Source organism: Dasypus novemcinctus, chromosome 27 (assembly GCF_030445035.2).
Source record: "Dasypus novemcinctus isolate mDasNov1 chromosome 27, mDasNov1.1.hap2, whole genome shotgun sequence".
In the NCBI taxonomy this organism is placed as follows: domain Eukaryota; kingdom Metazoa; phylum Chordata; class Mammalia; order Cingulata; family Dasypodidae; genus Dasypus; species Dasypus novemcinctus.
Genome location: NC_080699.1, coordinates 24870647 through 24882176, shown reverse-complemented (window position 1 = coordinate 24882176; position 11530 = coordinate 24870647). Strand labels below are relative to the sequence as shown.

Genomic DNA, 11530 nt, shown 5'->3' with positions numbered 1-11530 from the left:
ATGAAAGTCAAAGCACAGGAGGAGACTGAGGAAGACAGATGGCCATGTCACAAGGCAGAGAGTGATGATGGCCAAGCACCAGGAGAATGCAGCCGACTTCGGAGAAGGCACCATCTGCTGAGGCTTTGATTGTGGCCTTCTCCCCTCCAAAATGGGAGCCAATAAATTCTTGTTCAAGCCAACCGGTTTTGATATGGTGTTTGTCATAGCAGCCTTGGAAAGCGAAGACACCGCCCTAGCTGAAGGGACCCTAGGAAATAAACTGTTTTGTTTTTTTTCCCCTTTTTCACAGGTCATTTTACCACCCTGAGAATACATATTGAGAAGGAACCTGGTAGTTCTTCCTGAAATCAGTTAGGGTGTGAGCTATGAGGATAGTGGGTCCGCTAAGCCCCACTGTGGGGGTGCAAGTTTGGGGCCAGAGGCGAAGCACTTGGGACTAGGAATGGTCACAGCTGTGTCTCCTGTGGCCCCTTTCTCAGCCCTTCACATGGTCTGCAGCTTCACCTTGAAATCAAAGTTGAATAAATACATCACATGCTCAGCCTGTCCCACGGATGATGTACCTGCTTTGTAAATGTATTAAGAAAGATCAGGGCCGCAGACTTGGCGCAGTGGTTAGGGCATCCGTCTACCACACGGGAGGTCCGTGGTTCAAACCCCAGGCCTCCTTGACCCGTGTAGAGCTGGCCCATGAGCAGTGCTGATGCACGCAAGGAGTGCCCTGCCATGCAGGGGTGTCCCCCGCATAGGGGAGCCCCACGTGCAAGGAGTGCGCCCCGTAAGGAGAGCCGCCCAGCGCGAAAGAAAGTGCAGCCTGCCCAGGAATGGTGCCACACACATGGAGAGCTGACACAACAAGATGACACAACAAAAAGAAACACAGATTCCTGGTGCTGCTGATAAGGATAGAAGCGGTCACAGAAGAACACACAGTGAACGGACACAGAGAGCAGACAACTGGAGGGGGGAAGGGGAGAAATTTAAAAATTAATTAATTATTTTTTAAAAAGTGAAGTCCTCAATTTATATGCAAAAGACCCAGAACTGTGGAGTGCCTTGCCCTGGGGCACACAGACTCAGTCAAGTCCTCCACCCCTCTCCCAGATCTGCTTATAAAACATCTCTTTTTTAGTTTCTTCTTCTTTTTTTAATGGTTAGTTGTGGGTTTTTTTGTCTTTATTTTTTTAACGTTACATTAAAAAAATATGACGTCCCCATATACCTCCCACCCCCCTCACCCCAGTCCTTCCATAACCACAACCTCCTCCATCATCATGAGACATTTATTGCATTTGGTGAATACATCTCTGAGCACGACTGCACCTCATGGTCAATGGTCCACACCATAGCCCACACTCTCCCACAGTCCACACAGTGGGTCATGGGAGGACATACAATGTCCAGTAACTGTCCCTGCAGCACCACCCAGGACAACTCCAAGTCTTGAAAATGCCCCCACATCACATCTCTTCTTCCCACTCCCTACCCTCAGCAGCTACCATGGCCACTTTCTCCAAATCAGTGCTACATTTTCTTCAATTACTAATCACAATAGTTCCAGAATAGAATATCAGTAAGTCCTCTCTAATCCATACTCTATTCCTCCGTTCTGTGGGCCCTGGGATGGTGATGGCCACTCCACCTCTATATCGAGAGGGGGATTAGATTCCACTTGGATGATGGATGCAATGTAAAACGTCTCTTGAGAGCTTTGCAAACAGGGCTAACTCCATTGATCGCAGGCCCTGCGTGGGAGAAGGGCGTGCAGCTTGAGTTGGGGTCACCTGGCTGCCATAATTTTGGCTGATCATCAGGCAAACCTGCGTGGCCATGCAGTGGAATTCCTGGGCTGGCAGGGAGATGCCCAGGAGTCTGGGGGTGGCAGGAGCCCTGGCCCCATGCCCTGTTCCCAGGGGAGGAGAGGAAGCCACTGTGGTTGAGGTGAGAACAAGAGGCTGCGCAGCCTGGGGGTGCAGAGGCCCCATAAGCAGCTGCAGCAGGCTGGGGCAGGGAGTGGGGCACCCTCCACTCCCTTTTTGCAAAACTTGCTACCATCTGCAGAAATGCAGAAACAGGTGAAGGCTGGGAGCTCTCTGGAGCCTCTCGGTGTGTGCAGCCGGCCCTTGTTGACTCATCCCCAGCCCCATTTCTCAGGCAACTGAGGGTTAAAATAGGGGTTTTCGATCCGCAGGTGGTAGAGGTTTGGGCAGAGGAGTAGGGGGAGGGAAGCTGAGGCTGGGAGGAGAGGGCAGAGCTGCCACGTGCAGGCCCTGCCAGTGGCCGAGCTCAATGAAGCAAGTCACATGGGGTCAGCCCTCCTTCCCCTCTTGCCCAGCCCACAGCTCTCCCACCTCCCGACTGCGCTCCCTGCAGGCCCTGCCCCGACTCCCTGCAGGGTCCTGCCTGCCTCCTAGCCCTCTGGGGTCCCTTCTGTTCTGGGGATGGCCAGGAACAAGGTCTGGAACTCCAGGAGAGTGCTTGCTCCATCACAGCAAGGCACCTGGAGAAGCAGGTGTCCCAAACCCACCCAGCACCCCGCCCTACCTCCTCCACCGCTCACCCACTGTGGCCAAGCCTCCTCCTCTGTCGCCTTAGTGTGGTTCTCCGTAAGAGGAGGGGCTGGCCTCAGTGAGCCTGTGGCCTCCTGCAAACTTCACTTTCTCCAAGTCTACTGACACAACTCTCTGACGTCAGTTTCCTCCTCTGTAAAACAGGCTGATATTCTGCTCGCCCGCCCCACAGGACTGACTGGGCTTCGGGCCTCTTTCCCTCCTTGGGTCGAGGAAGACACAGGCTCCTGGTCACCCTGGGACAGGGCCTACAGAGATTCAGGGACCTGCCTGGGCTGGGGTCTAGGTCTGGCCAAGTCACCTTCACCCCGGACCCAGGAAGTGGCTTTCCAGCTGGCCCAGAATTGGATCCGCACCAACTTTGATGTCTACTCTCAAAACTCGGCCATGTATGAGAAGGTGAGCCTGCCTGTGCCCAGCGCACCGGGCCACCTTCCTGGCGGGGCAGGGGCACCTGTCAGGCTTGGGGAAGCCCAGGGCCATGCAGCCGGGGGCAGTGGCGGCGCCCAGTGGACACTCTTGGGCACTACAGGGGCGGGAGCTGCAGGCCAGAGCAGCTCCTCCCAAGAGGGTCCCCAGTCCTTGCTTCCTCTCGTGGCCTGGGCGGGGAGGGAGGCTGGAGCAGGCACTGCCAACCCCACGGCTCGGCCTCTTGTCCCCAGTACAACATCAGCAGCTGTGGACGTCCGGGTGGAGGAGGGGAGTATGAAGTTCAGGTGAGTGGACCGGGTGAGCTGGCAAACCCCACAGGGAGCTGCTGAGCTCTGCTAGCCTCTCCGGGCCTCAGTTTCCTCACCCGTATGTCCATGGGGAGGAACCTGAGCCGACTCCTTGGCAGCCCTGGGGTTGGGCGGGGCAGGGACACCCTGGACAGAGATCCCACCCCCCCCCAAGGGCTCGGGGGCTCCCCCCAGGTCTTGCCCACAGGCCGTGTCTCTCTCCAGGAGGGGTTTGGCTGGACCAACGGAGTGGTCCTGATGCTCCTGGACCGCTACGGCGACCGGCTGCGCTCAGGGACCCGGGCGGCTCTCCTGGAGCCCCCCTGCCTCGCGGCTGCCCTCCTGCCCGGCCTCCTGCTCAGCCTCCTGTCGCGGTGACCGGCCCACCGCCCCCTGCCGTCACTTGCTCATCTGGCTCCAGCTCCTGCCTCTTCCTCCTCCGTCCCCAGGCACCCCCTGCCCTTCCTGCTCCCTGTGCTCACACTGGAACCTGGAATAGGGTGGAAATCCTGCTTTGGGGCAACAGCCAGCCCCCCTCCCGCGAGTGCCCAGCCCATACCCCACATGTCCTGAACCCCCAAACACGGACATACTCCAAATGCTTTATTGTTCTGCTGAAATGCTTACAAATACTGAAAAACACCCAGCCTGGGCCCAGGCAACCGTGGGCCCCAGCGCTGGGAAGGGCAGGGGAGGTGGGCGTAGTGTTAAGGCGTGCGGGGCGGAGGCCAGGCGGCTGGAGGCCTGGCGGCTCTGCTCTCCATCTCCATCACCCTCCAGGGCTGGCGGGAGGGCGGCCGGGGCCTCAGCCCTGCCCTCTGCGGCTCCCTCTTCTGCTCAGCCTTCTCAGGGAGCATCTGAGCCACCCTCTTTCCCTGCCAGCCTGGGCAGAACCTCAAAAGTGTACATAGCTTGGTGATCACCCTCAAGACTGATAATTTGCTGGAAGGACTCAGAGAACTCCCAGAAAGCTGTTATACTCACAGGTATGTGTTACTACAGTGAAAGGACACCAATTAAAATCAGGCAGGGAAGAAGCTCATGGGATAGAGTTCAGGAAAGTTCCAAACACAGAGCTTCCAGCTATTGTCTCCTAGTGGTTGTGGATTGTTAAATTCTTGCAGCAACAATGGGTGACAATATGCATGGAGTATTGCCAACCAGGAGCTCACCTGTGCCTTGGGGTCCAGTGGTATTTTTACTGGGGTTATGTCTTGCAGACATGGGTAACTGTGTGCAAGGCTGGCCTGAGTTTCTACCCCCTTTGGAAGTCAGATTGATACCATGTAACCAAAGTCCCCACTGTTAATCTCATTGTTGTTAACATGGCTGGCTCAAAGTCCCCAAGTGGAAAAGACATTAATCAGGCAGGACATTCAAAGGGCTTAGAGATTACCTCTCAGATCTCAAAGCAAAGGCCAGACCTCTTTTTGGACAAGGTTAATTATTTACCACCCTTGGGCCTCGTGGCGCCCTCGCCCAGCCATGTCTGCTCTGGTCTGTAGACCTCCCGGCTTCATCCCTCTGGCTCTAAGCAAAGCGCGAGTGGGAGGGAGGGGCTAGGTGGAGGCCACAGGCTGTGCAGTCCCTTCCCCTGCCGTGTTGGCCTGGGCTGGAGAGATGATGGCTCAGACCCTAGATGGGGCCCTCAGGCTGAAATAAATGGTGGGCTGGACACTGAGCCAGGGCCAGGGGCCATAACCATGGTGATGGAACAGTCTCTGTGATGACCATCATGATGAGTCTGCAACAACTAGAGGGGCTGGGGCCTCAAAGGATGACCCACTGCTTTCTCTGGCCCTTAAGCAGAAGAATAATAACAAGAATGCATTTTAAAAGAAAGGAAAAACAGACGGAATAATATTTGAGAATAATGTCACCTGAGTTGTTATCCTGCTCTGGATGTGGCTCTGCTCAGCCACCAAGGCACTTGCAAGGGAGCTGAGGCAAAAGGGGCTATTTGGAAGATTCTGGTACCATCTTGTGTCCTTTATAGGGCTGGGGGAGCAGGTGCCAGCTCAGAGTTGAGAGGCCCCCTCTATGATAGCTCCATAGCCCTGTCCAGGGTGGGCCTTGAGGTTTACTTCAGGTTCTGAGCTCCCAGGAGGCAGCAGAGCCCTCTCCCCACCTTTCATATCCTGGCTAAAGGACTAAAGGCTAGACTCACAGAACTCTGCGCCTTACAGAATATCACAAAAACATCCTTGTACAACCCCGCCAGGCACGCTTTCCTCTCCCAGGGGCCTCTGGGAATGCTTCCATGAGGCCTGGGGCCCACCTTGGGACTCCATCTCCAGGGCGAGCAGAGCAGAAGGTGACTGGGCATGGGTCCTAGAGCTTAGCTGAGGGTTCAAAGAGGCTGACAGCAGTCCAGGGAGATCCACAGAGTGAGCCTCTTTCAGCATCTTCTCCATCTCCTCCGTCTTCCCAACAGCCAGACCACTCACACTGGGGGAGGGACAGGAAAAAGTGGTGTGTCAAAGAGTTGAGGAGGTGCTTGGAGGAGCTGGTGGGCCCAAGTGGGTTACAGCATGTCTATGAGGACAGAGTTGGCCCCAGCAGGCATAGCTGGAGGGCAGGCCAAGTTTCCCCCATGGAAATGCTGGTCTCCATGCTGTCTGAGCTCTCCAGGCTCAGCATGTCATAGTTGTGCTTGCTCTCATTGCCATGTTGCTGACCAGCTGGCAGGTGGTGCATGAGGAGATTCATAGATTCAGTGAAGATACAGGCTAAACTGTAATCTGGCTGGTTTGTAGGAGTGAACTGGACAGAAGACAATTGGCAATACCCTTCCTGGGGTCTGAACAAATGTCAAATACTAACCTCTAGAACTATCCTTCAATTTGTTTTCCAGGGAATTTTTTTTTTAAGTTAGACCAATTAGCCATCAATTAGTGGAGGTGAACAGTTGGTGTAGCCACTATCAGAGACTGTCAGCTAAAAGATAAACAATATATAAAAATGAATCAAAATGAAATTCTGAAGTTGAAAAATACAATGACTGAAATGAAAAATTCACTGGATTTGAACTGGAAGAAGAAATTAGTGAATTTAAAGAAAGATCAATAGAGATTTGCAATCTGAAGAACAGAGAATAAAAAGAATGAAGAAAAATGAAAAGAGTTTCAGAGAAATAAGGGACACCATTAAGTGCACCAATATATGGTAACGGGAGTACTAAAAGGCCATGAGGAACAAAGGAGCAGAAAAGACATATGAAAAAATAGTGGCTGAAAACTACAAATTTATTGAAAAGCAATAACCTACACCGCCCTGAAGTTCAATGAGCTCTGGATAGGATCCACAAAGAGACACATCACTGAAAAATGCTCAAAATCAAAACTAAGGAGAAAATCTTCAAAGCAGCAAGAGTAAAATGACTCATCACTTAGAAGTGAACCCAAATAAGATTAACAGCTGTTTCTCAGCAGAAAAAATGGAGGTCAAAAGGCAGCGAGATAACATATTCAAAGTGTTCAAAGAAAGGAAAAATAAAAAACCCTGTCAACCAAGAATCCTATATCCAGTAAAGCCATCATTCAAAAATGAAGGTGAAATAAAGACATCCTCAGATAAACAAAACCTGAGAGAATTTGTTGCCAGCAGACCAGCCATAGAAGAAATACTAAAGAAACTTCTTCAGGCTAAAGCAGGTAAGCCCAGATGGTAATTCAAGTCCACAGGAAAAAATAAAGAGCACTGGTAAAAGTTAAAACGTAATTATAAAAGGCAATGTGGGAAGCGGACTTGGCTCAACTGATATAGCATCCGCCTACCACATAGGAGGTTGAAGGTTCAAACCCAGGGCCTCCTGAGCCATGCGGTGAGCTGGCCCATGTGCAGTGCTGATGCACACAAGGAGTGCACTGCCATGTAGTGGTGTCCCCTGCAGAGGGGAACCCCACGCACAAGGAGTGCACCCAGTAAGGAGAGCCGCCCCGCATGAAAAAAGTGCAGCTTGCCCACGAGTGGCACCGCACACCCAGAGAGCTGATGCAGCAAGATGATGCAACAAATAAAAAGAGACACAGATTCCTGGTGCCACGGACAAGAATGCAAAATGCAAGCAGACACAAGAAAACACAGCGAATGGACACAGAGAGCAGACAACACGGGGGCTGGCGGAAAGAGAGAGAAATAAATCTTTAAAAAAAAGAAAGATAATGTAAGTGAATCTTTTTCTCCTTTCTTCTCTTAAATGATTTACAAAGCACTTGTGTAAAATAATATTTACATAATGTGTTGTCGGGCCTAACATATAGACATGTAATATATTTTCAAGATATTTGCCAATAATAGCACAGAAAGTGGATAGGAGCAATTCTGCAATTGCTAAGGAAATGAAAACAGATGGCAAAGTAATAATAACAATGTCTTGTTGGATTTTATAACATTAATATATATAATAATACACATAGAAAAAAATACTACTACAAAACGGGGAAAGGAAATGGAGTTATAACAGGAGAAATGTGTCTATATCTCATTGGAATTAACTACTATAAATATAAAGCTGTTCTGACAAGATGTATATAAATCCTAGAGGAACCACTTCTTTAAACTCAAAAAAATATACTGAAAAATCATTAAAGAGATTTAATTACTTTATTAGAAAATACTCATTTAATGTGAAAGAAAGCAGGAAAGAGATATAGAGGAACAAAAAAAGACATGAGACATGGAAATACAAATAATGTTCTTTGATCACAATGGATTAAGAACAGAAATCAGGCGGCGGACTTGGTCCAGTGGTTAGGGCGTCCTTGACCCATGTGGAGCTGGCCCATGCACAGTGCTTATGCGCGCAAGGGGTGCCCTGCCACGTAGGGGTGTCCCCCGCATAGGGGAGCCCCACGCGCAAGGAGCGCGCCCTGTAAGGAGAATTGCTCAGCGCGGAAGAAAGTGTAGCCTGCCTAAGAATGGTGCTGCCTACATGGAGAGCTGACACAGCAAGATGACGCAACAAAAAGAAACACAGATTCCCGTGCCGCCAACAACAACAGAAGCGGACAAAGAAGACGCAGTAAATAGACACAGAGAACAGACAACTGGGGTGGGGGGGAAAGGGGAGAGAAATAAATAAATCTTAAAAAAAAAAAAACAAATCAATAACAGAAAAAAACTGAGTAACTCATAAATATATGGAAATTAAACTACACATTCCAAAATAACCCTGAGTCAAAGAGAAATCACTGGGAGAATTAGAAAGAAAAGATAGACTATCAGGATATACCTATAATCAATGAAAAGATTGATTCAGCAATCAAAAACTACCTACAGGGAAACAGCTGTGGCTCAATCGATTGAGCTCCCATCTACCATATGGGAGGCCCTGGGTTCGCATCCCAGGGCCTCCTTATAAAGGCAAGCTGGCCTGTACCTGCGGAGAACTGACAGCCTGCGCCCATGGAGAGCTGATGCAGCAAGATGACGCAACAAAGGGAGACAAGGAGACACGGAAGAAAGTGCAGCAAATGAACACAGAGAATAGACAGCAAGCAAGCCACAAAGGGGAGGGGATAAATAAACACATAAAAAATAAATCTTTAAAAAAAACCCAGATGTACTCACCACTGATTCTACCAAATATTTAAAGAATGATTAATACTAGTTCTTCACAACTCTTCCCCCCTCCCCAACAAAGAACACTTCTCAATTCATTGTATGAAGTTAGAATCATCCTGATATCAAAACCATTCAAAGACATCATAAAAAAAGAAAACTACAGGCCCATATATCTTATGAATATGGATGCAAAAATACTCAAGAAAATCCGAGAAAACTGATTTTCAGGCCATAAAAAGAGAATTATACACCATGACCAAGTATGGTATATTCTAGGAATGCAAGGTTGGTTTAATACTTGCAAATTAATTAATGACATATATCATATCAAGATGATTTTTTTAAAATCACATGGTCATGTCAAAAGATCAGAAGAAACATTGGGCAAAATCCAACACACTTTCATGATAAAATTATTCAACAAACTAGGAATACAAAGGAACCTTCTCAATCTGATAAAGGGCATCTATGAAAAACCTACAGCAAACATCTATTCAATGTCATGACTGGATGTTTTCCCCATAATATCTGGAAAAAGACAGGACTGTCCACTCTAACCACTTCTATTCGATATTGTTTAGCCAGAGCAATTAGGCAAGAAAAAGACATCCAGATTGAAAGGGAAGAAGTAAACCTCTTTCTATTTGCAGATAACATAATCTTGTATATAGAAAATCCTAAGAAATCCACTAAAATACTACCAGAATTAGAAAACAAGTTCAGCCAGGTTACAGGATACAAGACCAATATACAAAAATCATTGTATTTCTATACAATTACATGAACAATCCAAAAATGAAATGAACAAAACCATTCCATTTACAATTGTATCAAAAGAATAAATACTTAGGAATAAATTTAACAACAGATGTACAAAACCTATACTTAGAAAACTATAAAACATTATAGAAAGGAATTAAAGAAGATCTAAATAAATGGAGAATCATTCCATGTACATGGATTGGAAGATTTGAAAAGCTGTTTCTAAAAATCACACAAAATTGTATGGAACCCAGAATAGCCAAAACAATCTTATAGAAGAACAAAATAGGAGGACACACACTTCCCGATTTCAAAGCCTACTACAAAGCAACAATAATCAAGATAGCATGGCCTGGCATAATAATAATAATAATAATAATACAGGGGAAGCAGACTTGGCCCAGTGTTAGGGCATCCATCTACCACATGGGAGGTCCAAGGTTCTCCTTGACCTGTGTGGAGCTGGCCCATGCACAGTGCTGATGCGTGCAAGGAGTGCCCTGCCACGCAGGGGTGTCCCCGGCGTAGGGGAGCCCCACGCGCAAGGAGTGCACCCGGGAAGGAGAGCTTCCCAGCGCGAAAGAAAGTGTAGTCTGCCCAGGAATGGCGCCGCACACACGGAGAGCTGACACAACAAAGTGACGCAACAAAAAGAAACACATAAGGCGGCGGAATTGGCCCAGTGGTTAGGGTGTCCGTCTACCACATGGGAGGTCCGCAGTTCAAATCCCGGGCCTCCTTGACCCGTGTGGAGCTGGCCCACGCGCAGTGCTGATGCGCGCAAGGAGTGCCCTGCCATGCAGGGGTGCCCCCTGCGTAGCGGAGCCCCACGCACAAGGAGTGCACCCCGTAAGGAGAGCCGCCCAGCGTGAAAGAGAGTGCAGCCTGCCCAGGAATGGCACCGCACACACGGAGAGCTGACACAACAAGATGACGCAACAAAAAGAAACACAGTTTCCCGTGCTGCTGACGACAACAGAAGCGGACAAAGAAGACACAGCAAATAGACGAGAAGAACAGACAACCGGGGTCGGGGGGAAGGGGAGAGAAATAAATAAATCTTAAAAAAAAATAAAAAGACATATGGGAAGAAAGAGAGCTATGTCATTTTTCAATCCTCCAGTTCCCTAGGGAGAGATGAGCCTTTTGCCTAATAGTTTGCAGCTGATGTTGGAAAGAGACCAGAACAGCTGAGACTGATGTAGAAGGCTGGGAAAGAAACCAGAACAGCTGAGGCTGATGTAGAAGGCTGGGAAAGAAACGAGCCCTATGCCAGGAGAGAGAGGACTGGGCGCCCGGGGGGAAGGAGACCCTGGCAGGGATCAGCGACCATCTTGCTGCAACATGTGGCGGCTGACTTTGGTGAGAAAGCACCCTTGAGTTGGACTTTTTACAGCCTTGTAACTGTAAGCTTTTACCTCAAATAAATACCCATCATAAAGCCAACAGATTTCCATCAGCACCCCCTTGGCAGACTGATCCCGGAGCCAAGACCATTTAATGGGGGAAAGAAAAGTCTTTTCAACAAATGGTGCTAGGACAATAGGGATGTCCATATGCAAAAATATGAAGTTGGACTCTTATCTCACACCATATAAAAAAATTAACCCCAATGGATCAAAGACCTAAATATTAGAGCTAAAACTACAAAACCCTTAGATGAAAACAGAGATTAATCTTCATGAATTTGGATTTGGCAAAAGATTCTTAGATATGACACCAAAAGCATGAGCAACAAAAGATAAAACAGAGAAATTGGACTTCGTGAAAATTAACGTATTTTTTGCATCTAAGAACACGATCAAGAACGTGGAAAGACAACTCACAGAATAGAAAAAAATTGCAAATAATATACGATAAGGGACTTGATCTAAATCTGGAATATATAAAGAACTCTTATAACTCAATAGT

At 48.4% G+C, this 11530-nt stretch overlaps 1 long non-coding RNA gene across 1 annotated transcript; it reads left to right on the top strand.

Annotated features, from left to right (window-relative positions):
• Window positions 1-2735: 2735 nt before the first annotated feature.
• Window positions 2736-3893, top strand: LOC101444077 (uncharacterized). The gene is made up of 3 exons (XR_188113.4): window positions 2736-2972; window positions 3236-3289; window positions 3518-3893. It is a non-coding gene; the product is annotated as an uncharacterized lncRNA (long non-coding RNA).
• The last annotated feature ends 7637 nt before the right edge of the window (window positions 3894-11530 follow it).